Source organism: Uranotaenia lowii, chromosome 3 (assembly GCF_029784155.1).
Source record: "Uranotaenia lowii strain MFRU-FL chromosome 3, ASM2978415v1, whole genome shotgun sequence".
NCBI lineage: Eukaryota > Metazoa > Arthropoda > Insecta > Diptera > Culicidae > Uranotaenia > Uranotaenia lowii.
In genome coordinates, this window is record NC_073693.1 from 324,243,271 (window position 1) to 324,268,561 (window position 25,291).

Sequence of the window (25,291 nt, forward strand, 5' to 3'; positions counted from 1 at the left end):
ATTTGGTGTAACCGATTTCAAGAACGGAAATGGTTTCTATGATACATTGAAGCCGCCTATCTGAATCTAAAAAGAGAAGGCTTCTATACAAAATTAACAAAATTTGACACAATTCGAACAATTTTCTAAATCTACAAAACCGATCGATGTGAAATTTGGTGTGTAGCCGTTTTCAAGAACGAGAGTGGTTTCTAGAAAACTTTCGAACCAAAATCCAAAAAGATGAGGCTTCCATACAAAATATTACAAAAATCTGACAAAATTTTAACAATCATCGGAGGATTTTTGTTAAAAATCGATAAACGTAAGCATTTTAACAAACTGATGTTGAATTTTTATTTAATAGGAAGTTTATTTTAATTATAATAATTTTATCGAACTTAATTGTTTTCATGGAAGGGGAAGCAAAGCAAACCGGGTCAATTAGTGTTGAGTAATTTCTTCAACATTTCAAGATTCAAAATCAATTAAATAAAATATGAATAGTAAAATCAGGTGGAAACAAGAGATTGGATGGTTATTGTTGGGAATATGAGGAAAAGATGAGAAAATACTTTTAAAAAAATTATCACAGTATCTTATTTAGTAGCCCTTTTTTTTACTGGGATTTTCATCCGTAGGGATGATTCCTCCCAAATTTAGTAGCCAATGGTTTTAAAAAATAACTTAAATGTTCAACAGTGTTTTTTTTTAAATAAAATCAGAGAATAAGAAATATGTTAATTTAAAAAAATGCATAAAAATCAAGCCGAGAAGATTGCAGCTGAAAAAGTGATATATTTTTTCCTATTTTTTAACATCCTCTAATAACGGATTCATGCCACTTGGTTAAGTAAAAAAAAATGGTTGTTCTAATTTTTATTGATTTTTGAAGATTTAACGCATTTAAATTAAAAATTTTCATTCTTTATAGTAAAATTATTAGTTTTTTAGAATAAGATTGAAGAAAAAAGTCAAAATACGTATTTTTTTAAATTTTATTCTGATAATCAGAAAAAGGTACGAGTTATAACCTACTTTCTGAGTACATGGAGTAAAAAAACATTGAAAATTTTAAACTACTTTTTCAAATACGTTTGAAAATTTATTTTGTAAAATTAAAGGACAGTACTTTTCAAAAATCTTTTTAACATATGATCTACATCTGATGAAGATCTGATTTGTGATTTTTGCTGTTCAATATTTGGTATATAATTGTTGTAAAACATATCTTAACTTTATAAAGTAAGGAAAATTTCTAAACCTTTCTGTTTTGAAAAACCCTGTGCTTTGCATCTCAACTTTAATTCTTTGACATATCAATTGAAATTTCTAACTTATATGTCCAAGGTTTCAGGTGAGCCCAGTTCAACAACAATTATTAAATTTTAAGGTCTACACATTAGAATTATTTCCTTTTTTATTTTGTTGATTTATTTAAAAAAAAAAACGAACACAAACACTTACAGGATCTCAATGAAACATGATGTTTCCTCGAAGAGATTCCTTTTTTCTTAACTCTAAGCGTAAATCTTTCGATGATATGATGGCTAGCATCTTCCAAATGCTTAAACCACCAACCCACCGAAAGTGTACCATGTATGCCGTGACCGGGAGTCGATCTCATACCCCCTGGCTTAGAAGGCTTGAAGGCTATCCTCTACGCCACGAGCGGCGGCCGGGGGAATTTTAAATATTGATGTTCTATTCTGATTCCATTACGTGAACCAGTAACTAAAATTTTTTGATATTTTAAAATCTGTTAAGAAAAAGACTACATAAACTAGATTTCCATTCATTCGAAAGCTGGTTTCTGATTATGAATTCATTTAATTTATCCTTATATTATTATGATGAGCCTAATTCTGAACTCTAATACCGGTTTTGATTTGAATTCCTAATTTTGTTCAGGATTTTGAGATCTAGTTTAGTTAAAAAAATTGAATCGTTCGTTAAAAAAGACTGAAATTATAATCTGGATAATGGAATCTGAAAGATTTTTTTATTTTGATGCATAATTTCTGATACTATTTTTTCTCGTTTTAAGTTTGTTTGAATTGTTTTTTTTTTAAATTTTATCCTTTTGAATTTAAAAGTAACTGACATTCTTTAAATCAAAAGGGTTTAAGTGCAAAAAATATTCTTTTTAAGTCGTTTATGCCAAATACCATTTTTCACCTAACACTTATGCAAATTTCAGATTATTTGAATGTTTTTTTTTTCATATTTTTTGTATGAATCAAAACAAACACATTTGAAAAAGTGTCTAATATATGGGAAACAGCTTTCAAAAAATGCTCAGGCATCATTTATTAAATTTATACACTAAATAAAATTTATACACTCAAAACAGTTTGGATCTGAAGGCCCAGTTTTTTTTCAATTTTAATCGGCATTTGTGGACAAAAAAAGCCAAATTCAAGGATTAAAATTGTACTTACTCGACGTTTTGTTAATAACTTTTACAAAAAAATTATTAAATGTTAAATAAAGAAATTGTAAATTCAAATGCTGAAATTGGAATTGGTGGATGATTAAGAAGATTGCATTTTTTCAATTGAAACAAAAAAAAACAATAAAAAAATTCAAAAAAAAAAACCAAAATTTGTTGAGTGAGTTATCGAGAGCTGCTAACTGAAAAACTTGAAAATTTTTTATCAACAAATCAATATGAGCTGATATGCTTTTCAATTAAAAATCAAAAATGAAAAAAATGGATTGTACAAAAAAATGCTATTAAAGGTGATTTTTTGGATTTTTTTTTCATTACGAAAAAATCTCAAAAGAAATTTGGTTACTTTTTTATGTATTTAAATTTTTATTCTGCGCCTCTTCTTCACAACATTTTTATTTTTAATATTTACAGTGGAAAGTAGATTACCAAAAATTCTTGAAAATAATAATAGAATGCCGTAGAAAACATATTAAAGATACTTTCATCAGTATTTTGCCAATCCTGTATTGAGTTTCATGAAAAAAAAAACTTCTGTTCAAACGCCGTTCAAGTTTTAGGAGTTCAAATTAAAATTAGCCAAAAAATGTTCAAAAACTCTACTCAAAATTCGTCAATTAAAAATTCAGTTTTGAATTTTATATTTCTTCTGCAGTTTTCTAACTTTCGATTTAAAAATTTTTCAATTGTAATGTCAAAAAACCTCTAAATTTTGAATAAAAAATTTAAACCAAAAAACGAATGGATTTGAACACAAATACAAATCACCGCACATAGAAACTAGCAGGAAGATGAAAGTGTGGTTTAAAAATAGGATATTAATTCCGAATCCCAAGTGAAGATTTAAAATCAGACAATAGAATTGTAATAAAGTAACACCAAATTCAGGATTTTTTTATATGTCATTGGAAATTTTATTTGAGATAGTAAATTCAGTTTTGCTTAAAAAAAAAAGATTCGAGAAGGAACTTGCGAAGAGAAAAAAAATTTTTCTTTAAATTTTTTCGGCTTCATCCAAAAACAGAAAAATAATCAAACGAAACATTTTCTGTTGTTTTTTTTAAGATTAAAGGAAAAATTCTAATACTTAAACCGTCGTAAACCGTCTTCCGAATTCAAATCGTCTTAAGTACAGTTGTAAGTAAACAATTTAAGTGAATTCCAGGGGCCAAACCAGAATCGTGTACAGGAATACAGAATAGTGAAAATATATATGTAGCAACTTTAAGTTAATGTATCGTGTAGCAAAGTCAACTGGAGCCAAGCAAATCAAACGGAATGAGAAAAACTCAAAAACTTGAAATGAAGTGCCAAAAGCTGTTCACTTCTCCTCATCAAAGGGTTATTTTTAAAATATTTCGTTTCAAATATAATACTTTTGAAAACCTTCCTCCAAAGACCAATTCCAATCAAATTCGGAAACGCATTGATCTCACCGGACATCGGAAAAGGGCTTTCGTTTTTATTGAAGCATTTTTGTTTGTTTTTTTTTTAATCGTCTGATGATGCCTTTTTTCTTGTATTCTAAATTTTTTATGTGTTCTGGAGAAAGAAGAAAGCGATCAACTGAAACGAGTGAAAAGACAGAAGACATTAACCAGTTGAATTCTCAAAGTATGGAAAAAGTGCTATTGTAAATATCATATTATTTTTGTTAAATTCAGTGCTAATTTAAAAATTAGAGCTTAAGTGGGCAACAGAGAGCTTAACTCTTTTTTTCTGTATAAGATAAGTCAGAATCCAAACCAATCGAATCGGCTGAGAAATCAACTTGTGATGTGCATCAATGATCTCATTTTGAACTGTATCATCTCTCATGTACCATAGAAATAGGACCGAATATTGGCAGGATGGATAAGCGCAAATCGGCAAATCGAATATATATTCAAGAACTAGTTTTTAAGGGAAAATATTTCGTTTAGTCTTAGCAGGGTTAATTTGGTTGTCTTCCAAAGGAAGGAATGGAAACAAAAATACTTCCGACAACAGAAGTTCATTAAGTGCTATAATTAAGCTAGAAGAGAGAAGCGATGTAGAATAATTTTTTAAAGTTAAGGTATAGAAAATGTAGCTGATAATGGAAGATTTCAATATTATTTTGTGTTTTCGATCTTAAGAAGGATAATCGACTTTTTTTACTGTGTAAACATTTCAAAAAGAAATATTTTAATTTTTGCTTCAAAGAAACTTAACAACCACCATTATTAATGAGAGAGCTAAGCTTGTGAGGAAAGAAAAAAGTTTCATTGAAATCATAACTCAAATTAACCTCAAATTGGATTTGTTGCGGTACGACTTTTGTTCGAATAAAAATTTTAATCAGAAACTTGGTTTTTCTATATTGACTAAAAATTTATCCGAAAATCAGAACAATCAAAATTCTATTTCAAATGATCTGAGTTTACAAAACTTTTAATTTTTATTTTTAACTTTGAAACTAACTTTAAACTTTAAATATTTTTTTTGCCATTTTTGTCATTTTTGTCATTTTTGTCATTTTTGTCATTTTTGTCATTTTTGTCATTTTTGTCATTTTTGTCATTTTTGTCATTTTTGTCATTTTTGTCATTTTTGTCATTTTTGTCATTTTTGTCATTTTTGTCATTTTTGTCATTTTTGTCATTTTTGTCATTTTTGTCATTTTTGTCATTTTTGTCATTTTTGTCATTTTTGTCATTTTTGTCATTTTTGTCATTTTTGTCATTTTTGTCATTTTTGTCATTTTTGTCATTTTTGTCATTCTTGTCATTTTTGTCATTTTTGTCATTTTTGTCATTTTTGTCATTTTTGTCATTTTTGTCATTTTTGTCATTTTTGTCATTTTTGTCATTTTTGTCATTTTTGTCATTTTTGTCATTTTTGTCATTTTTGTCATTTTTGTCATTTTTGTCATTTTTGTCATTTTTGTCATTTTTGTCATTTTTGTCATTTTTGTCATTTTTGTCATTTTTGTCATTTTTGTCATTTTTGTCATTTTTGTCATTTTTGTCATTTTTGTCATTTTTGTCATTTTTGTCATTTTTGTCATTTTCGTCATTTTTGTCATTTTTGTCATTTTTATCATTTTTGTCATTTTTGTCATTTTTGTCATTTTTGTCATTTTTGTCATTTTTGTCATTTTTGTCATTTTTGTCATTTTTGTCATTTTTGTCATTTTTGTCATTTTTGTCATTTTTGTCATTTTTGTCATTTTTGTCATTTTTGTCATTTTTGTCATTTTTGTCATTTTTGTCATTTTTGTCATTTTTGTCATTTTTGTCATTTTTGTCATTTTTGTCATTTTTGTCATTTTTGTCATTTTTGTCATTTTTGTCATTTTTGTCATTTTTGTCATTTTTGTCATTTTTGTCATTTTTGTCATTTTTGTCATTTTTGTCATTTTTGTCATTTTTGTCATTTTTGTCATTTTTGTCATTTTTGTCATTTTTGTCATTTTTGTCATTTTTGTCATTTTTGTCATTTTTGTCATTTTTGTCATTTTTGTCATTTTTGTCATTATTGTCATTTTTGTCATTTTTGTCATTTTTGTCATTTTTGTCATTTTTGTCATTTTTGTCATTTTTGCATTTTTGAAATATATGTTTTTTTTATTTGGTTCTTTGATTTTGTGACAATTGTCACAATATTTGTCATTTTTTTATTCTTGTTATTATTCTTTAATTTGATTTTTTGTCAATTTGTTGTTTTGCTGTTTTTTATCATTTTTACATTTTTTAAGTTTTTTTTTTGATAATTTTTGTCCAAACGGTTTCTGTAGTTTTTGTTGCTTGAATTATTTTCTTGTTTTATTATCAACATTTTGGTTTATATATTTTTTTTTCTTGTTGCTATGCTTTTAAATTTCTTTTTTTTTATTAAATTTTGTCATTCTTGTCTTCTTGAGAATTTTTGTCAATCTCTCAAATTTTCCAACTGTCATTTTGAAAACATTCTCCCAAACATCGTTACCGCCATCTCTTGTCCACAGCTCGAAACTATAGTGGGTGGTGTGGGAGTTTATAAACTGACAGCAAAGAGTTCATTCAATCTGACAGCTTCGTGTTGATGAATCTCTCCCATGCAGCAAAACGTTGTCTTTGGTTCGAAAGGAAAACAAAACGAACGAAATTCGAGCCGGTTCTTTTGGGTGGGTATGAGTGCGACCGACTTCGACGGATGATTTTCCAACGAATGACGAACACGAACCCGACTTTATTTTTGTTGTTGTTGTCAATTTGTTGGTCGGTCGGTTTGCCAACTTGTTGTGCTGTGTGTTTTCCAAAGCTTTTCGTTTCGTTCTTCGTCGTGTGCAAGTTATCGTCAGGTGGTTGGGTTGGGTTGAGTTGGGATGGATTGGTAAAGTGGGTGTGCAGAGAAGGTGGTTGATTGTTCGTTGCGTTTTTGTTGCTGTTGTCGGATCGGAACTCGGCTCAATATTTTGTTCTGGTAGTTGGTTGGGTGGCCGCTTGCCAGTCGTGTGGTTACCTGTTTGTGTGTGGGTCATGATTAACTTTTCGAAAGGGCTTCAGGTACAAATAATTCAAAATCGGAGTAATCTGCTCAGAACGCAATAAATAAAATAAGACATCTTTTCTAAAAAACATATCCAGCCTGCTCATCGTTGATTGGATGTTCGAAAATAAAAAAAATATATATACCCGAAATCTCCTCCCCTTGGTGAGTTATGTTTTTTTTCAGCCTACGAAAGGTATAAAAGAAGAGGTTGCATTTGTTCAAAGTAATTCAATGTAGCAACATGGGCAGCAGCGGAGATGATCAGCATTGGCGGAGGCAACCAGTGACAGCAAAGATGACCAGTGAATGAGTTCCCTACAACTCCCACCATGCACCACTTGTCTCACACAACCCGTAGCTCGCCATCCAAGACCCATTATCCAACAAATTCCACCCATAACACTTGACCCAAGACACTATTTAACTTACTTTAACTTTACTTATTACTTATTTAACTCCCTTCGCCACCCAATCTACACCTCCCATCACAACGCAACACACCTCTCATATAATCCACACACATCACCTAACACACAACATCCACAATTCAGCCAAGAATAACTCTCTAATTATTGGTGGCTCCGAAAATTGCAGTTTTTAACGGAATGTTGGATTAATAACTTAGTCATCCACTTCCTATTTCCGAAATCCCATGTAAAAGCAACTTTTCATGTTAGCGGTTGCTATGACAAAAAAAAATTGGTCTGAAGTCTGAAGGAAGCTGAAAATATGATACTGATTCCAATGAGTCTAAGCTTTTAGAGAGCTTTCCCCCCTTTTGCTCTGAGTCAAGCGTTCAGATCAAACCAGTCATTGTGCATAAGCTTTTCTCGCAAGCGTTTGATACAAAACGAACACGTAGATACACACGCATAGGATCTCAGTGAAACTTCATGTTTCGAAGTTATGATGGCTAGCACCTTACAAATTACACCAGACCACAGAAAGTGTACTATGTATGCCATGACCGGGATTCGATCTCATGAACTGTGGCGTAGATGACTTGAACTCTAACCACTACGCCAAAGCCGCTGGACGAAACCTCGTGGGTTTCTTTGATTCGTTGCATCGACCGTTCTAGATCAATAATAGATAAATCGTCAATTTTTGAAAGAATAACTTTGCTTGAAATTAAATTCTATTAAAAAAAATAAATAAATTTTATTCGAGGATGCTAGATTAATACGAAAAATACATTTTCAAAAGATGGGCTATCGTTATTCTAAGAGAACTTCTCGTTCGTTTCTTATTTACAATCTCTTCAACTTCTTTTAAACCTTCTCTTCTTCCAGTCTTCATCCTACTTTCATGATTTGAAACCCATCCCAGCTATTATGAAATCGTAATAGAAATGATAATCCAATATCAAGACATTTTCAACAACAATCGTAAACAATTTGGTATTGAGTGATTTTCTATCATTCATTTACGATATGCTTTGCCCAAAATTAGTTGAGTCGGATAGCAGTTTAGTCAATTCGCAAGTATGTCTCCAAAAAGTTGGGAATATGCTAATTCGACATTTACGATTTGAGTGAACTGATTTATGACAAATGGGCGGTTCATCGATTGAAATGCTATCCGATCTCTCCCTCTCTTCCTTTGACCGGTTCGTAAACACAAAATTTCACCTATAGAGCTATAGCGTGAATCATATCAACTGATGAGTTCGCATCGTGGTAAGATACCGGACTGCAAACTCGGAGAACTGGAGATCAAATCTCGGTCGGGGAAATTTGTTTTCGTTTTGCTCAAATTACTTATTATTGTTAATTTTTCATTTTGTGGGGAAATCGAATCGTTAGAATCTTGTCGCTGTAGATATATCGCCTCCACTTTTCTAGCTACATGCTATTTTGGTAAGTTTAATACAATCTTTTCATCTGGAATAATTGTTTGAATAATTCTTTTGTTCCTGTGATATACCCCCTTAAAATGTTTGCTGGGATCCCACCCTCAAATAGAAATATAGGAAGTGGGCATCCTTGCAATTTTGTTTATGATACATCGAGAGTCTATAAGGAAAACTGAACCGGTTATGGCAAGGGAGCGTATTTTAATGCAAGAAATGATCCTCTGCTAAAGACCCCTCTTTCCATGTAGTAGAAAAATTTAAAGGGAACTGAAGGCAGATTTGATTTTTTGTGAAAATTTTTCGTAACGATAGTATGGCTTCAGTCGAAATTTTCCAACTAAAAATCTTCAATGCTCAATGAAATTAACTGCATGAGACAGATTGAAAAATTGATAAAAGAGGGCGTTTCATTTTCCAAATAAGGATCAGCGATCCAGAAATTTCAACTCAAAATTTGGGCTCATCCGATCCGGTCTAATTCCCTCTTTAAAGCCTGGTCTACACTTTCCATGAAAATGAACGTGAAAAATTCTCGTGTTGTCAATAACTCGAAAACGCTTCACAACTAGTGTTTGTAACATGGTGGAATCGATGGAGAGTGGTTGAAAGATGGAAATCCAACTGGTTTTGTTGTTAAAAATTTTCTAGAACTGTTTTCATTCCAATTCCCTCGGTTTCCACCGTGAAGTTTTCATCGCGGTGGAGAAATCGAAATAAAAACAGTTCTACGAGGTTTTAAACAACAAGACTTGTTTGATTTTCATCTATCAAGCATTCCCTATCGATTCCGCTATGTTACAAAATCTAGTTTAGTCGCGTTGTTGAGCTATGGAATCAGATTTTCCACGTTCATTTTCACGAGAAGTGTAAATGGGTCTTAACTTATGAAAATAAAGGACAGAAAGGGAAAGATAATCACAGAATTATTTTTTATTCAAACACATCAACGGCGTTGAAATCTGATTGTAGAATGTGTAGAATTCAAAAATATTTGAATTTTAGATAAAACTAGCAAAACATTTTTGATACTTTACGTAGAACTCAATAAAAATTAAACATCATTTGAGTTTTAGGTTTGAATTAATCAAATGCTGAGAAAAATCTAAGCAAAGTCCGTAATTTTTCTCTCGATATCCAGACTATTGGTCCTGACCGAGGTTGTCTCCTATTTCTTTGAGAATCTGGGCAAGCCAAGATGGATCTTTGAAAATTTATAAAAAAAAGCGTTGTTTTGAGTAGCAGTTTTTTTGTGAAATTTGGTAATGTTTTCGGCGAGATATCTGATTTAATATGATAATTAGAATATTTTCGGACGAAATTCATTTGAAGCTGTTCTTAGCATTAACAATAGTTCAAAATCCATATCTAGAAACTTCTCTTAGCTGTTAACCGAAGGCAAATAGTTTGGATTCTCAAAACCTCAAGGTATGTATGAGCCGATTCAAATTAAAAAAATACCAAAAACAACCGATGGCAACTTTGCCTTTATCATTGCAATCATTGCAATAACTCCAGTGCGTAGTCCTAATCACACGAAATAAAATCCCGGAAGAAAAAAGCCCCAAACTGGTAACATTTAACTTTTCAACAAGACTTAACCTAGCAACTTGCCTTCGTCCTGAACTAAAATCCTCAAGCAAAAACTTTAATTTTAATAAGAGATTGTCAGTGCAGTTGAAATTGTAAGTTCTCGCGCTGATGTTGAGCACCTTGCCAACTAGCGATGATAAAAAGTGTCATACCAAATTAGCAAAAACTCAACATCAAGCAAACCTTTCAGTTGTTCTAATATTAACACTTGGAAGATGTTTGATAAATGTCTGGTCAAAATTTAATGTCATCGAGCGCGGATATTGACAAAACTTGGGTTTAATGATTTAGTGACATTACTTGACCGAAGACACCATCATTGTATTTTTCTTCAAACCGACCAAGGTCTTTAACTGAAAATTTTTCGTTTGTACTGGACAAAGTTAACCTTGCGATTTCCGCCTTTAATCCTTTTCCTGTTTTTCAAAAAAAAACAAACCGCAAGTTTAATTCTATGCAGGTACCACACATTGCTCTATGAATCAATTTCATAAGGTTTTTTGTGAAGAAAGTATACTTCTTCGAAACATAAATTAAATTTTATTTTTGTTTTCTTTTTCTTTTTCCTGACCATGACTGTTCCAATAATAAATAAGTTTTTAACACTTTCAAAATTTATTTAAAACGGCACGTTTAGTGGTCAATTCATAATATTTAGACATTTGAGAAAAAGGGATAGCTTTGAATAGTTAAAAAAAATACTTGAAGGTTACCTCGAGAAAAATAGTGAATCGAGAGAACAGCTTGAAAATATGTAAGCATTTCAGGTCACCGGCAAATGCAATTGCAAAGCTTGACAGAGAGTAAATTCAGACAGTTGAGGGGAGAGGACATCTAGAGAATATATGAGCAAGTATTTACAGTTCTTGATCTTATCTGCAAGTTTCAATGCGAATTTTCAACATAAGTTTCGCCGTTATTGAAAGATTTGCAAAGATATGGATGATCAACATTTCCAACTTTGAAACTACTGTTCAGTTCCTTTTTTTAGAACTAAACCGGTACCTTTAATTGGACCTAGAACAAAAATGACTCTGGCGATTTTTAAATGAAAAAAATTTTTTTTTACCATACACATTGTCATACAAAACTAAAACTCGTTACGCTAATTCAGGACTGGATGGATCGCTTCCATGATTTCTATTGCTTTTTTTGGGCAGCTCAAACAACCAAAAAATGGTTTGAGAAGTGTGAAAATTTAAGAATTTAAAATTTTCATGCAAAGCTTGTAATGGTCTAGTGTACAAACGAAATTGAAATAAATATTTAAAATCTGGAAATTGAATTAACAATCAAATTTTTAATTTCTCTCTCTTAGTGATCTCTCGGATTCCTCAACAATTTTATGATGATTGTAAAACTCATCAACAAGCTTAATCTTTTTGCAAATTCTGCACTTCGAAACTATGTTCTGAACCTGAATTCAAAAATTGAACTTTGAATCTGTTTCCTAATTTCTATACGGTTTCTGAAGTGTACGAAAAACAACAATTTTTGAAATTGAATTCCAGATCAGAATTTATAATATGAATATTAAATTTTAAATTTTAGTCTGAGTTTTCAATAGCGAATCGCTATTTCGAAGTTTTATATGTTTGAAATTTGAAAAAGAGTTAAGTTAAGGAACTTCGAATTGGAATATAAAACAAAAGTTTTTTTTATATTTGTAAAATTATCCAAAATACATATGATTTTCGAAAAACATAATTCAAGTTTGATATGAAATGCAAAACCGAAGGATATGGAACCAAAACTTCCGAACTGGGTTTAATGGAATTTAAAATTTATTATTTAGACCTGAATTTCTATGAACAGTTGAGGAAATTGGGAAAAACCGAAGCAGAATTTTGAACTAAGGATGGGTTTTTTAGGTATTGGCATTAGTTTTAGTCTAGCTTGGTACTCTTAACCCTTCGTTTCATAAAGTAACAAATTTGCAACAGATAATGTATGGAAAAAGTGAAAAATCATATTTATTTTTTTTTCGTTATGTACTCATCATTTCCAACTGTTTAAAATGATTTTTGAGGAAAAATAAAAAAAAAATCATGAAATGAAGGGTATCCGCTTGCTTTTATGGACCCTCAAGGGGGGGGGGGGTAAACAATCGTGAAGTTCACGCAGAATTACGACAGCCCATCTTTTGTCAAAGTGTTTTTCGTATTAATCCTTTAATGTATGACGTTTTTAAAATGAGAAAAGCAGTTATTGATTCAGTGAAATAATGACATTTGACTTCAAATAACACAACAGAGCTGTCTTTTTTCTGAGTATTTTAAAAGAAATGGCCCATCAATATTGAAAAATAATTTTTGAAATTATGGATTTCAAAACGATTTTGCAGAATTCTTCCAAGCCTTGTGCAATTTGGTGCAGGAAATGTTTGTGATTGATTGAGATTAAAAAAAATTGATTGAGTTTCAAAAAAAAAATTGATTTTTGCGATTTTTTCGCACACTTTTATTTTAATCTCACACATACTTTAGAATATTGTATTCAAAATACCATGGGCTTATTCTTTTTAATCTTTTAAATATTTCCTGCGAATTCATAACTCAAAATATCCACGCTTTTCCAAGATATTTGGATTTTGATAAGTGTTGTTTTGAAACAACACTATGCATTTAGGGGTTAAATAAGCATACCCGAATAAACTTTGGGGCTTATTCTGCGAGGCGAGTGACGTGAAGTGACTTCGTTTTTTAGAGTCACCGTATTCTAGCAGGCGAATGCCGTGACTTGAATGAACTTTAGGTGACTTGAATGAACTTTTTTTTACTGTCACCGTATTCTCAGAGGCGAATGGCGTGACTCAAGTCGGTGCCAAGTGACTTTTGAAGTCGTTACCTATTCGGCAGGTGACTTGGAAGGAAAAAATTTAAAACAAAAATAAAATTAATAGTTTTCTAGTCCAAGGGAAACTTGAAGACGTTTAAAAAGCCTATAAAATTTTAGACATCATTTGTACATCAAATTGGGAACATTTCTAAAACTCGAGTGGACTTAATTTGAACAGCTTTTAAGGAGTCCTTTATCAAAAAAGAGATTTTGGATATTATGTTTTTTTTTTTAATATTTCAATTTCAATTCAGATGTTATAATATTTCCAGGGGTTCGAGTGATAAGACCAACCTTCAATAGAGTGCATAACTTCGTATGAAAATTCTTTGCATATAAATAACTTTAGACGGAAAATGACACATGGAAGGCGAAAGAAAATTTCACGATTTTACAATTTCAATAGCTTTTATTAAATTAAAAGTAAAGATAAATTATGTACATATTTAAGGTACACAGTTGGACGATTAACTCCATTATATTTCCATCCGTCTTTTTAACTTATTGCAGATCTATCCCAAATTGTCGTCTGAATGGTAAAAAAAACTGGTCAGCGACCAGTCGTCTTACAGCAAACGATTCAGCCCCCGCCGGATGGTTATCTTTTCCGAATCTCGCTTCGGTACTCATCGTTCGTAATCGGTTCTTGTTTGCTGAAATTTTTCGAAAAAAATCCGCTAGTCCTCTTTGGCAGCATACGATCTGCAGCTGCAGCTCCGATCTGCAGTAATACCACTGACTGAGTGGTTAAACTTCTCAAAACACTGGAACGACAGAAGCTGCTGCTCCTTCGGATCCCGGCAAACATACGGAAGGATGTTAAGCTAGTTCGCATAGTTCCTAGAAAAAAGATTTTTAATTTAGAAAAGCATTCAAATACTATTTTTAAATTAAAAACTTACCCTTTTTTTAAGAGCCCGTTCCGTGTTTTAACATTTGTATGTTTTGACAATTCGCGCGATGAATTTGTTCATTTTAGAGAGTTGGCAAAAAGTCAGTACAAGTATAGGTGACGCAATAAATGATGAGCAAATTTAGTCGATCCGAAACAGAAATCAACGTCACATTAATGCTGTCTATATGTGCATATACTATAGTATAAATTATACGCAAACACAATGAAATTATTCAACATACTGAGCGAAGCGTTTTTGTGCTTAAAAATTTAAGTTTAGTGTATGTAATTTTGCATTAAATCGAACTAATCTGCATTACCTGAATATGAATATACTTTGTAGAATTTTTTTTTCGAATGAACTGCAATGAATCGTCGAGGTACCAAATTCAAGGTACAACATTCTGTTAATTGCATACGTATTAGTAAGTTATTTAAAAAAATGAGTTGAAATTGACTGAATATTACCAGTCTTAGTTATGATCATTGCTCATTTGCCATTTGGGAGAGACCGTTTGAAATTTTGAAAAGTTATAATGCTTTCAGTCGTTTACAGTTTGTATACATTTTATGTTTAAATGGATAAACTGGCTGGTGTTATAATGTAAAAATATCCACATGTAAGCCGTATGTGTTAACCACTAAAGATGTTTCAACTGAAAACAACTAAAATTAGAAAAAAAATGACAAATACTACAAAAATGAAAGTTGCATCTAATTTTTTAATTAAAACTCTATTTTGGATATTAAGAGTTTGATCATATCATATCTATGTAAGGAATCTTGATCTGAACTTTTCAATTTAACTTTTGATTTTTTTTTTGTTTATTTGTGACACTTTACCAACGCTTTGGCATTCGTGTCAAAACTATTGAATTATGAATATGATCTTTGGCACATGAATTTGAAATACATGAAAAAAAAACTCAAATCCTAGTTTGAAATATATGCATGTATGTTGAAAAATCATCCGATTTGATCGTTTTTTGCGTACCTTCATCTGAATCTAATTAAAATTTCAGATTTTTTAATTTTTTTTTTGGTTATACTTTTTTGTTGAACAGAAACGAAAATTTTCCAAATTTTACAAAAAAAGAAACAAAACAAAAACTTTGAAACTTTTTTGAAGTATGTTTTTAAAACAGGTTCTTAAAAATAAATAAAAATGAAAATTCATCTGATTATCTAATATATAAAGATGAGTTGGACTATATATGTTTGTTTGTTTGTATGCACCTTATACAAATCCATACCGCTTAACCGATCAGCTTGAAATTTGGTACAGTTACGTGTTTGGACCATGGTAAGGTTTTAGTAATAGTTTTGAGCCCCTCCCACCTAAGAAAAGGCACCCTCCCATACAACTTTCGTTTTTATTCCCACGAACTAAAAGTCATGGCACCCATTTGGACAACCGATTTTCGTTTCTTTTGGCGGGGTTGTTTTCACCATCACCATGGGCCGGGCATTAGAAACGACCATCCAGAGTTCACGTGTACTGGAAAGCAAATCAAAGCCTTCTAATGATCAAAAATTTAATGGCGACACTTTTGGCGGGCTGTTCGTAGCACAGGGCACAAGCACGTGATTCTTGGATGAAATAATAAGTCTTCTTTTGGAATTAAAAAAACTTATCACATGTTAGGAATAAATTGATTAGAACAGTGGTTTTCAAAGTGGTCCCGACCACCGATGGGGGGCGGTGAGAGTCAACAAGAATATGCAGTAGGTGAAGTATAAATACAATGCATGATACATCTTCATTATGAATTGACTTCTCCAGTTGAATTACTATTTTGAATAAAAACTAATGTTCTAGCTCTTAGGAACTAACCATTTTCATATTTTTTGGAATTTCTCATAGGGAAAGCAACTATATTAAGGGATGTGAGTTTAACTTAACTATATTAAGGGATGTAAGTTTAAGGCTGCGATCTCAATTCTTTGAATGCCGTGTAGGAATTTATTCAAAAGGCAGGTTAGACAATTATTCATATGCATATTCTGGAAAAAGTTGAAACCAAATCCAACTTTTTAGTAATGAAATCAGAAGTTGTTATTTCATACAATTTAATTTCAGTGGTCACTTTATACATTTTGAGTTATTGTTGGTCATCAATGTGTTCAATTCTACCATCCAATTATGAAAAAACTAGAGCCTTTAGTAGTGCAAATTCATACGAATGATTTCTAAGGATTTTTACATTTTACTTCACGATAATCAATGGAATAGTTCTGTCAAAAAATAGCAAAAATTAAAATTTAACTCAAATAAATTTTTCATAATATTATAAAATGGGTGATTTCGGTTCTAAGGTGATGTGTTTTTTGATAACTTAAAAAACTATTAATGAAACTTTAAACATCTTAAATAACTTATCATTCTCATCATAAGTACAAATTAAATTTTAAAATACTACTCTACGATAGATCATTCATTTTGATAAGTGAGATAATTTCTAAAAGAGGTCGTGTACATATGTTTACAAGCCTAAGATATTGGATTTTCATTAGATAACACATGGACAAGATAAAAATACATTGTTATCATTTAAAGATTATATAGAAAGACTAAATCTATCCAAGTTTCCCAAAAAATAAAAGGTTAATAGGTGAAGGTTGCCAGAATTTTTCCGAACGTATCCGGACCGAAAAAAATCTGATCAATTTTCTGGCACAATCCGCGTAGTTGATTTCAAAATGTTTAAGACAAAATCCGGGCAATATCCGAGAAATCTTGGTCCAAACAGCGGAATTATTCAGTAGAAATCTAGAAGAAAAAAAAATTAAATATTTTTTCACCAAACCATATCAGCGGATGCATTTTAGAATTTGAAAACCAGTCAGGATAAAACTTGCCATAAAAAATTTCCTTTTGAACGTTAAAATGGAAAATTTTTAAAACTCAATTTAATTTTATGCTTTGTTTTACAAATAAAGTGAATTAATCCGGGTGAAATCCGGGCTTTATCCAACGAAATCCGGTCAACCGGACCGGACCGGATTTCCTTCAAATTTTGTGTCAAATATTCGGGCAAATCCGGATAAATTCGGACAATCTGGAAACCTTAGTTTAAAATGTTGTTCTTGATTCGATGAATAGGCATTCAAGGGACATTATTTTAGCAAACCTAATAACTATAAGTTTTTCAATAATGTTAAAACGATAAACTTTGTTAAAAATCCAATCAAAACTTTAAAAAGGCAAACAAAATTTACAGAGCTTACATGGCAAAACATGGTCAAATTTGTTTAAATGATGAATAAAAAGCTTTCAAAATTTTGAAAAGTCAAATCAGCTTTTATTTATCTTTTATCTGAGCCCGAGCAAGGCCGGGTAAATCAGCTAGTTGTTAATAAAGCTTAGTTCTTTTAGAAATGGGACACTTTCATTTGCTAATAGCTCGTTAACTAGTTATTGGATATTAAAAATTTGAACAGCATTTTGTTGCCTGTAAAAAGTACTATTCGACCTATTTTTTTCAAAATTTAAAATTTACGCGTTTTTGAGATATGTACGATGCTTGAGAAAAAGAAAAAAAAAATTTTGCACAGATTCCTTTAAAATTCGTCATTATCAAATTGATAGCTGAAAAAACCGTTGATTATTCAAAGAATTACTGAGTTTATGTGGTGGATAAGTATGCAAACACTGTCAATAATGTCCACAAAGTTCAAATCAAGCATTGGAGTGAAGCAGATGATCGGCAACAACGGTTAAGGATCATCAAGGAATGCAAGTCTCATACCAGCATTTTTAATTTTCAATAAACGAAAAGCTAAGGGTAGATCGCTGAAATGTCCAAAACAATTTTCTCCGATAAGCTGAAAGTGTTGCCTAATGATGACTCATTGAAATCCAACCTCAAACAGCCATTTTTTGATAGTTCCAAAGCTCTTAAGCTGTAAAACCGGTACCGAAAAAAAAACGTTCAAAAATGTGATAAAAAATAACCAAATTTGTTCATTTCGAAACAACTGTATCCACTAAAATGCTTCCAGTTTCCAGTTTCCAGAGAAGTATTGGACCAAAAAGTATCAGAAATTGAAGAAGGAAGGTGAAGCCACCTAAAATATAGATTTTACAAAGTATAAGTTGGAGAAACTGATCAATACCATGACAGAAAAAAGTGTGCGCCGGCCAATGGGAGACACCAAGAATAAAGTAGAAATTTCTTTTACAAAAAACGGTAAATATTTTTTTTCAAATTTTTTCATGAAATATCATAACATTGCCTACTTTTCCTTCATAGAAAGTATTTCGTTCAAACGAATGGTTTTTGAGATACAGGCATTTGTAACTGTCCCATTTCTAAAAGAACTAAGCTTTATAGAATGAAATTTTAGATTTAAGTTTTCAATCTGTATTTGATCTTTTTATTTGAAATTCTCTATTGCTAATTAACTTTTTGATGCGTGTTTTGTTTTATTGAAGTCCTACATTGGGTTTGGTTACATAAAAATTCAATGCATTATTTTCAAATTCTTCATGAATATGACGTCATCCAAGAAATTGAATATCACACTACCTGCTTTGAATGTTTCTTACATGTTTGACAGTTCGCATGGTGAACCCGATGAAACTGGTTCATTGCCTCTGGAACGTCAAAATGAACATCAAGCCACCGAGGCAATGAACTAGTCACCGTGAGTGAGTCGCCTCTCGGAATACCCCGACTAGAGTCACGTGACTACGACTAATGTGACTCCGAGTCACGTCATTCGCGTCGTAGAATAAGGCCCTTTGTCGATTTTTTTTTCAGAAATTTAACCTAAAGCGAAGTCACTTTTCCATAAAGTGTAGATTTAATACCTTTTAATGATCTCAACTAAGTTTGCCAGATTGCTCGGATTTATCCGGGTTTGCCCGGATATTTGATGCAAAATTTCGAGAAAGTCCGGTCCGGCCCGGTTGCCCGGATATCGTGAAAAAAGTCCGGATATTGCCCGGATTTTTTCACAATTTTCACAAAGAAACCAAAAAAAAATCAAAGTTTTTTAGGAAGTTTCAGCAAAATCGATTAACGGTATGGAATGGAAATGGAAATTTTCAACGGTTGTTTCAAATAATTTCGCTGATTTACTTTTATAAACCTTTAAATATTTAGGTGTTCCAAAAACTTTTTGGAAGTCTGCAATTACATTAATAAAATATCAATTTTATTTTTTTTGCATTTTTTCTTTGCTTTTATATATAATAACACCTAGATTTTGCCGGTTTTTGCCCGGTATTTGGATTTGAAAAATTGAAATCCATGCCCGGATTTTGCCAGGTTTTTTTTGAAAAAATGCCTTGAATTGCTAGGCCCGGATGGGAGTGGAAAAAATTCTGGCAACCTTAGTCTAAACGGCCAATGACAAAAGCTTGCAACTACTTAGAGCAAGTTCACTGGTGTTCGGAAAAAGTGGTAGAAATTTCGACACTTACGACACATTTTGAAAATTTTGCCATGCAAAAACATTTTCAAGATCTGTGGCTTTCTAGTTTTTTTACAACACGTGTTGTATTTTCGCATGCTGTGATGCAAAAATAGCAATTTTTCCATCACATACGGCTGAAATAGAAACAGTGTTGTAAAAAAAATACAACGCCCCAAGATCTTGAAAACATTTTTGCATGGTAAAATTTTCAAAATGTCAAAATTTCTACCACTTTTTCCCAACACCAGTGAACTTGCTCTTACAGTTCCATAACAAAAGGCGAATTAGATAAAGCTTGCTTCATTAAGAATGGGAACAAACTTTTGCTCATATTGTGGCGCTCCTGGTGGACAGATTAGGAAGTTCTTGACATCCACATTTCGGGAGTTTTGTCAGCTTCAAGTATGTATTAAGAGTAGTAGATTAAGAGGAATTCCAATCTGTCGAACCGTGATTTAGGCAGAAAATTCGGTTCTGCTTATAGTAAGGTGAGGAGAAATCGACTCCAGGAAGTAATCAAGTCGTATCGAGCTAGCACGAAAACACGAAGCTGTTCGACCAGGTGTTGACCAAGTTCGACGGGTGTCTTCTGATGGACGATGAAACCTATGTCAAGACTGACTTCGGGAAAATTTCAATTTGGTTTTGCCGACAAATTTGCACGAAAATTTGTGATTTGGCAGGCCATTTGAAGCTAAGGAAAAAAAACCGAAAGTTTTCGTTACAAATAAGACAATAATGGTGTCGGAACCATACCAAAAATTGGTCTTCAAAAATGAATTTCAACGTTCATCGATCCCACGACCATCACATGATGTTTTGGCCAGATTTGGCAAGCTGCCATTACAGCAAAAACTTTCAAAAATGGTATGCAGAGAAAGGGGTCCAGTTTGTTCCGAAAAAAACTTTAACCCACCCAACTGCCCCCAGTTCCGCCCTATTGAGAAATACTGGACAATCATGAAGAGGAGACTCAAGGCAAAGGAAAAGGTTGTCAAAGATCTCAATCAGATGAAGACCGGGTGGAATAAGATAGCTAAAAAGATGGGCGAATGAGCCGTGTTTCAGAAAAAAATCGAAAATTCCTTCGAAAACGTGAAAAATAATTATATCCGTATTTTTTCTCAAAAGTATGAAGAAAATGCTACATTTGTATGAAAAAAGTTCTGGAATTTAATAAATTAATAAATAATATACAGGCAATTGTTTTTCCTCCAAATTTAAATAAAGCAAGCTTTACAAGTAGAAATGGCTGCCATGTCGTCGAAATGTATACGCCCGGCACGTCTGCACCGAATGTGATCAACACACGAGCTTTTTATCAAACGCTTGCGAAGAATACTTACAACGACTGCTTTGATCTTAACGCTTGACTCAGTGCAAAAGATAGAAAGCTCTCTGAAAGTTTAGTCTTTTGCGTCTCATCCGCGATGCCAGGTAAATGTTTGACGTTTTGTGTTTAGGACAAATGTATGGCCGTTTTTTAAAGCTTTCCGAAAGCTCCCCAATTAATCTTAAATTTTCTATGGTAACATGGTGTCATGGTGTCGCTAGTGTTTGCTTAATAGCTCCCATTAGAATCAGTAACTATTTGGTTTCCTCGGATCAACTCTTGTTTTGCATAGCAATCGCTAACATAAAAAGTTGATTTTACATGAGATTCCTTAGAATGAGGACCAAAAATGAAAAGAGATTAATTCTTGGCATTTCTGGTAGAACGGTGGATGACGTGTGTTTGGTGGGTGGTGTGCGATGGGTAGAAGGTGTGAGACGGGTGTGTGGTTAGCGATGTGTGGTGATAGGAGGTGTGTGATGGGTGGTGATAGGAGAAGTTTGTTGAGTGGTGTTGTGTTGTATAGTATGTTATGGGTAGTGTGTGGAATGTGTGATGGGTGGGGTGTGATGTGGGATGTGATGGGTGGCGAGTACTGGGCTGTGAGAGACTAGTGGTTCATGTTGGGAATTGTCGGGTACTCGTTCACTGGTCCTCTGCTAGTTCTGGTCATCTCCGCACCTGCCCATGTGGATACTTACTCAATAAGCCAATCAACGATGATCAGGCTTGATGTGTCATATGTCTTTTAGAAAAGATGTCCGTTAAAGAAGCTTTTCTCCTTACGCGAGATCTGTTTGCAAATTCCAATTTGCCCTCCTCTAGTGTTGCCGTAAGCCTTTATTCAAAGTCAAACGGTTTACGAATAATGCAAATCAAATTGCAATTCCAGCTCGAAGCTACCAGCAAAAAAAATTATATTCTAATCAATCAATGTTTATAAAAGGTAAGTTTTACCGTATCAACAAGAAAAAAATAAATAAAAAATTAAGCGTTTCGAAAAGGCTAATAATAGGTTCCAATAAATTCACTTTAATCTAGTTTAGTTCAGATTAATTTTCTTTTGAGTATACATTTAGGCGCATGAATCTCACAGCAATTAATGAACATCACAATGTTTCATAATTGTGCGAATTTCGCTGTATATGTTACATTAAGGAAATTTATATCTCTGATCACATTTTTTTGTAGAAAACTGTTATATAACTCTTTGTCTTTACCAAACGATTATGCGTAACGTTTCTTGGATAATATAACAAAATTCTTAGCAGAATTCTACATATATTTACGTCTCTATCGTTTCGTAAACAAAACTATAAAAAAAAACAAAAACAAGTCACGTTCGGTTTGAAAAGTTATTCAAGAAGGGGCGTATGGAATGGAACAACACACAACATTGGCATGGCACAAGTGTGGTGTGGTGCGCTGGTCGTTCCTTCCTTCGGCACTGGTTCGGCTCCACGACTCGATTCGAGCGAAGCGAGACTCGTCCAACAGGAATTTGGTTTGGTTGGGTTGGATTGGATTCATCACCTTCTATCGTCGTCGCGTCGGTTGGTCGTGGTGGCATCGTAGACCCACATTTACAGTTTTATCGCGAATGCCGTCCGGAGTGGACGATTTTTCTCACGGATTTTGGGCTCTTTGAAAGTCTCTTTCTAAATAGGTTGCGTGCGTATACCTTTAAAAAGGGACACAGTGAAGGGACAGTTTTCGGGATAAGCGGGACCCTCCGATCCGAGCAACGTGTGTAGAGGGTGTTGTGATTGGGGACAGCTCAGCGTTAGAAGATTGATTGTGTGAACTCCTTTCCTTGTGCTCTGGCAACGATTTCTTCGTCGGTTGTCGTGATTGTCTTCGTCGGTTTCAATTAAAAGGATATTCCGAATTCCTCGCGGGTTAGTTAGTTCTTCGTGTGTTCTGCTGGGTTGGTTTTTCTGTTTTGTCCTCTGCAAAGCGAAACAGCGACTTGAAGTGTGTGCTAACAACAGACACTCGTCGCACAAAAGAGTTGCACGGTTGCGTTCCTTCGGGATTTATTGGTGTCGAATAGCTGCGGTATCATTGGTGAATGACAAAGTGTTTTCTAGGAGTGTTTTTTTTAGAGGTTTATTGTGCAAAGGTTAGTGTGACACAGTTTTTTTTCCTATTCTGTTTCCAAAGTTTTTTAAGTGTCTACCTTTTGTTGCCTTCTTGATTCGTTCATTAGGACGGATGTAAGGAGCCCAGAGCCCAGTCGTCATTGTAGGTCGTATCGTTCGGTGGAATGACTTTCTGGGCTTCGTTTTTGTATCGTGGTTTTTTTTTCCTTTTCGAGCTGTTCGTCTGATACTCCATTCCATCTAAAGCCGTTCGTCGGCGCGACCGAATGGAGCTGCATTCCAGTCAGAAAAACTGACAGCATTCATTGGCTCTCGGAAGAAGGAGTTCTACAATATGTACTCGTCGTGCCGCGCGATGCTGTCAGTTTTTAAAGTTGTTATGTGAGACCGTTTCCGTGGTTTGGGTTTTTTTTCCCTTCGCTTCTCCGATATTTATTTTGTGTTGTGTTGTGGCATTCGGTTTCCATGCGAGCACAGTCAATACCGACTTGCTGCGAGAAAGCCAGAAAGTGCGTGTGTTGGTGTACTGGCTGGCGGTTTCTCATGTGTGCTGTGAAGACCAAACAACAGGTAGAAATTGGCGGCCGGGATAAGGAACCAAGTGGGAAGGGGGCGTTTTTCGTACCAAACCTCCGAATCCAAACAGGCGAACGGCTGGTCATCGACCAAAAGAGAAGAGAAGGAAAGCCGTGTAAGAAGTTAGACCAAAACATAATAAGCCACCACACCGCAAGTTCACCAAACCAACAACAAAAGTGTCTGCAGCGCATAAGAAACGGATATTGGTCACTTGGGAGTGTTTTCTTACCAGTTCTTGTGTGTTTTTTCGTTTCTAATTCGAATCTAGTTGCCATCGACCAGCACCAGCAACCCACCCCGCCAACTTGGTTTAGGGAAAGAGGAAGAAATTTTCCCAAGAAAATTTGAAGCAATCCAACCAATAACAACAACAACAAAAAAGAAGAAAGAAGAATACAACAGCAAATTTTCAGCAAAGTTGTCGGCATTGGTCGGGAAATTTATAGCCGTCCTGTGGCTTTCGGCGGCGTGAAAAGCAGCAGCGCGTGTTTGGTTTCCGTTGCCGGTTTCTGGGTGTTTTGCTGTGCAGCAGCATTGTTGTGAAGAAGCAGAAGAAAATTGAACTAACCGAAATCAATTCTCGTTAATGTTGTGGAAAATCGGAGGCCATTGTGAAGGTGGTGTGATATTGGTTGATCCTTTAGGAAGTGGTTAAAGTCTGAAATTTTGAAATTAAGTGAAATAAGGAATGGTTTGCAGATGATTCAATAATCGTGAGCTGAAAACTGAAAATAATAAAGGTAATTTTACATAAAATTTTCCCATCATGGTATCAATGCTTCGCGTATAATTTCTAGTGAATATTGTCGTGATCTAGTGATTTTGATAGCAGTGAAAGCTGCTTAAATCAATTCAAAATTAAACTATTTGATATCAAAAAGCAAGTACAAACCTACTGTGAGTGGATAGAGTTGATTGATTTTTGCAGTTCTTTTTGCTTCGTAGTGCACATGTTTTCAGACTTGTGGTGTGAAATAGGATTGTTCGATCTTCAGGAAAAGATATACCTCCAAGATCTATGTACTACTGTAAAATGTACAGATCTAGAATAAACGCTTCAATCACTACTAAGTACGCATTTCCGGGATCCATCGAAGGGATAGAGATTATGTACACTCCGACTGAAAGACCCAGTCGGATTGTCAGACGTGAGGAAACTCTCCGCCAATCGTGCACAATCTTTACACCGTCAATGGTTAACTGGGTAATCACAAATTTTCAGTTCGCTTACAAAAAACAGGGTTGTCAACGGTTACGGCCTTACATACTTTAACACAAAAACTAGAAAAAGTTCTGAAGGCAAAAAAATAGCATTCTCTTCGTTTCTAGACATTGAAGGGGCATTCGACAACGCATCTCATACTTCAATCGAAACAGCTATGAAAAGACGAGGGTGAAACTTGGCAGTTATTGACTGGATTAGTGCCATGTTTATAAATAGAACCATTTATGCAAGCTTGGGATGACTTACAATCACAAATACGACCTCCTAAAAAAACTTGTATCTATGAGATTCGAAGTAATTGGCTTTACAGACGTCGTAGTTATTAAAGTTCGGGGAAAACATGCGAATGTGTGTCTAATGGAATGCAATCTGCACTTAACTACGCACTATTTAGTAGGTCTCTAACGATAAGTTAGCTTGCATAACCCTTTTTGGAACCCTCTAGAATCCATTTTTTTCGCTGAAAAATTCACAGAAGCTAAGTTGCATGATAACAAATAACTTTTGTTCTACGAAAAACTCAATACA

General features: G+C 33.4%; 2 protein-coding genes across 13 annotated transcripts in view; one reads left to right on the forward strand and one right to left on the reverse strand.

Annotated features, from left to right (window-relative positions):
• Nucleotides 1–25,291, forward strand: part of LOC129750906 (type-2 histone deacetylase 1) — a 446,066-nt gene that overhangs the window by 52,030 nt on the left and 368,745 nt on the right. For 2 of the 11 annotated variants that reach the window (XM_055746082.1, XM_055746092.1), the window contains exons 1-2: nucleotides 22,432–22,979; nucleotides 23,807–24,278. The exons of 3 other annotated variants lie outside the window; for them this stretch is intronic. The gene's annotated coding sequence lies outside the window, so the exon portion shown is untranslated. Of the gene's footprint in view, nucleotides 1–22,431; nucleotides 22,980–23,806; nucleotides 24,279–25,291 lie in introns of those variants that run through there. 6 more of the 11 variants (XM_055746084.1, XM_055746083.1, XM_055746093.1 and 3 more) reach the window with 6 other exon arrangements.
• The window catches only part of LOC129750907 (microtubule-associated protein Jupiter), a 619,733-nt gene that overhangs the window by 25,614 nt on the left and 568,828 nt on the right, over nucleotides 1–25,291 (reverse strand). The gene's annotated exons all lie outside the window — the stretch shown is intronic.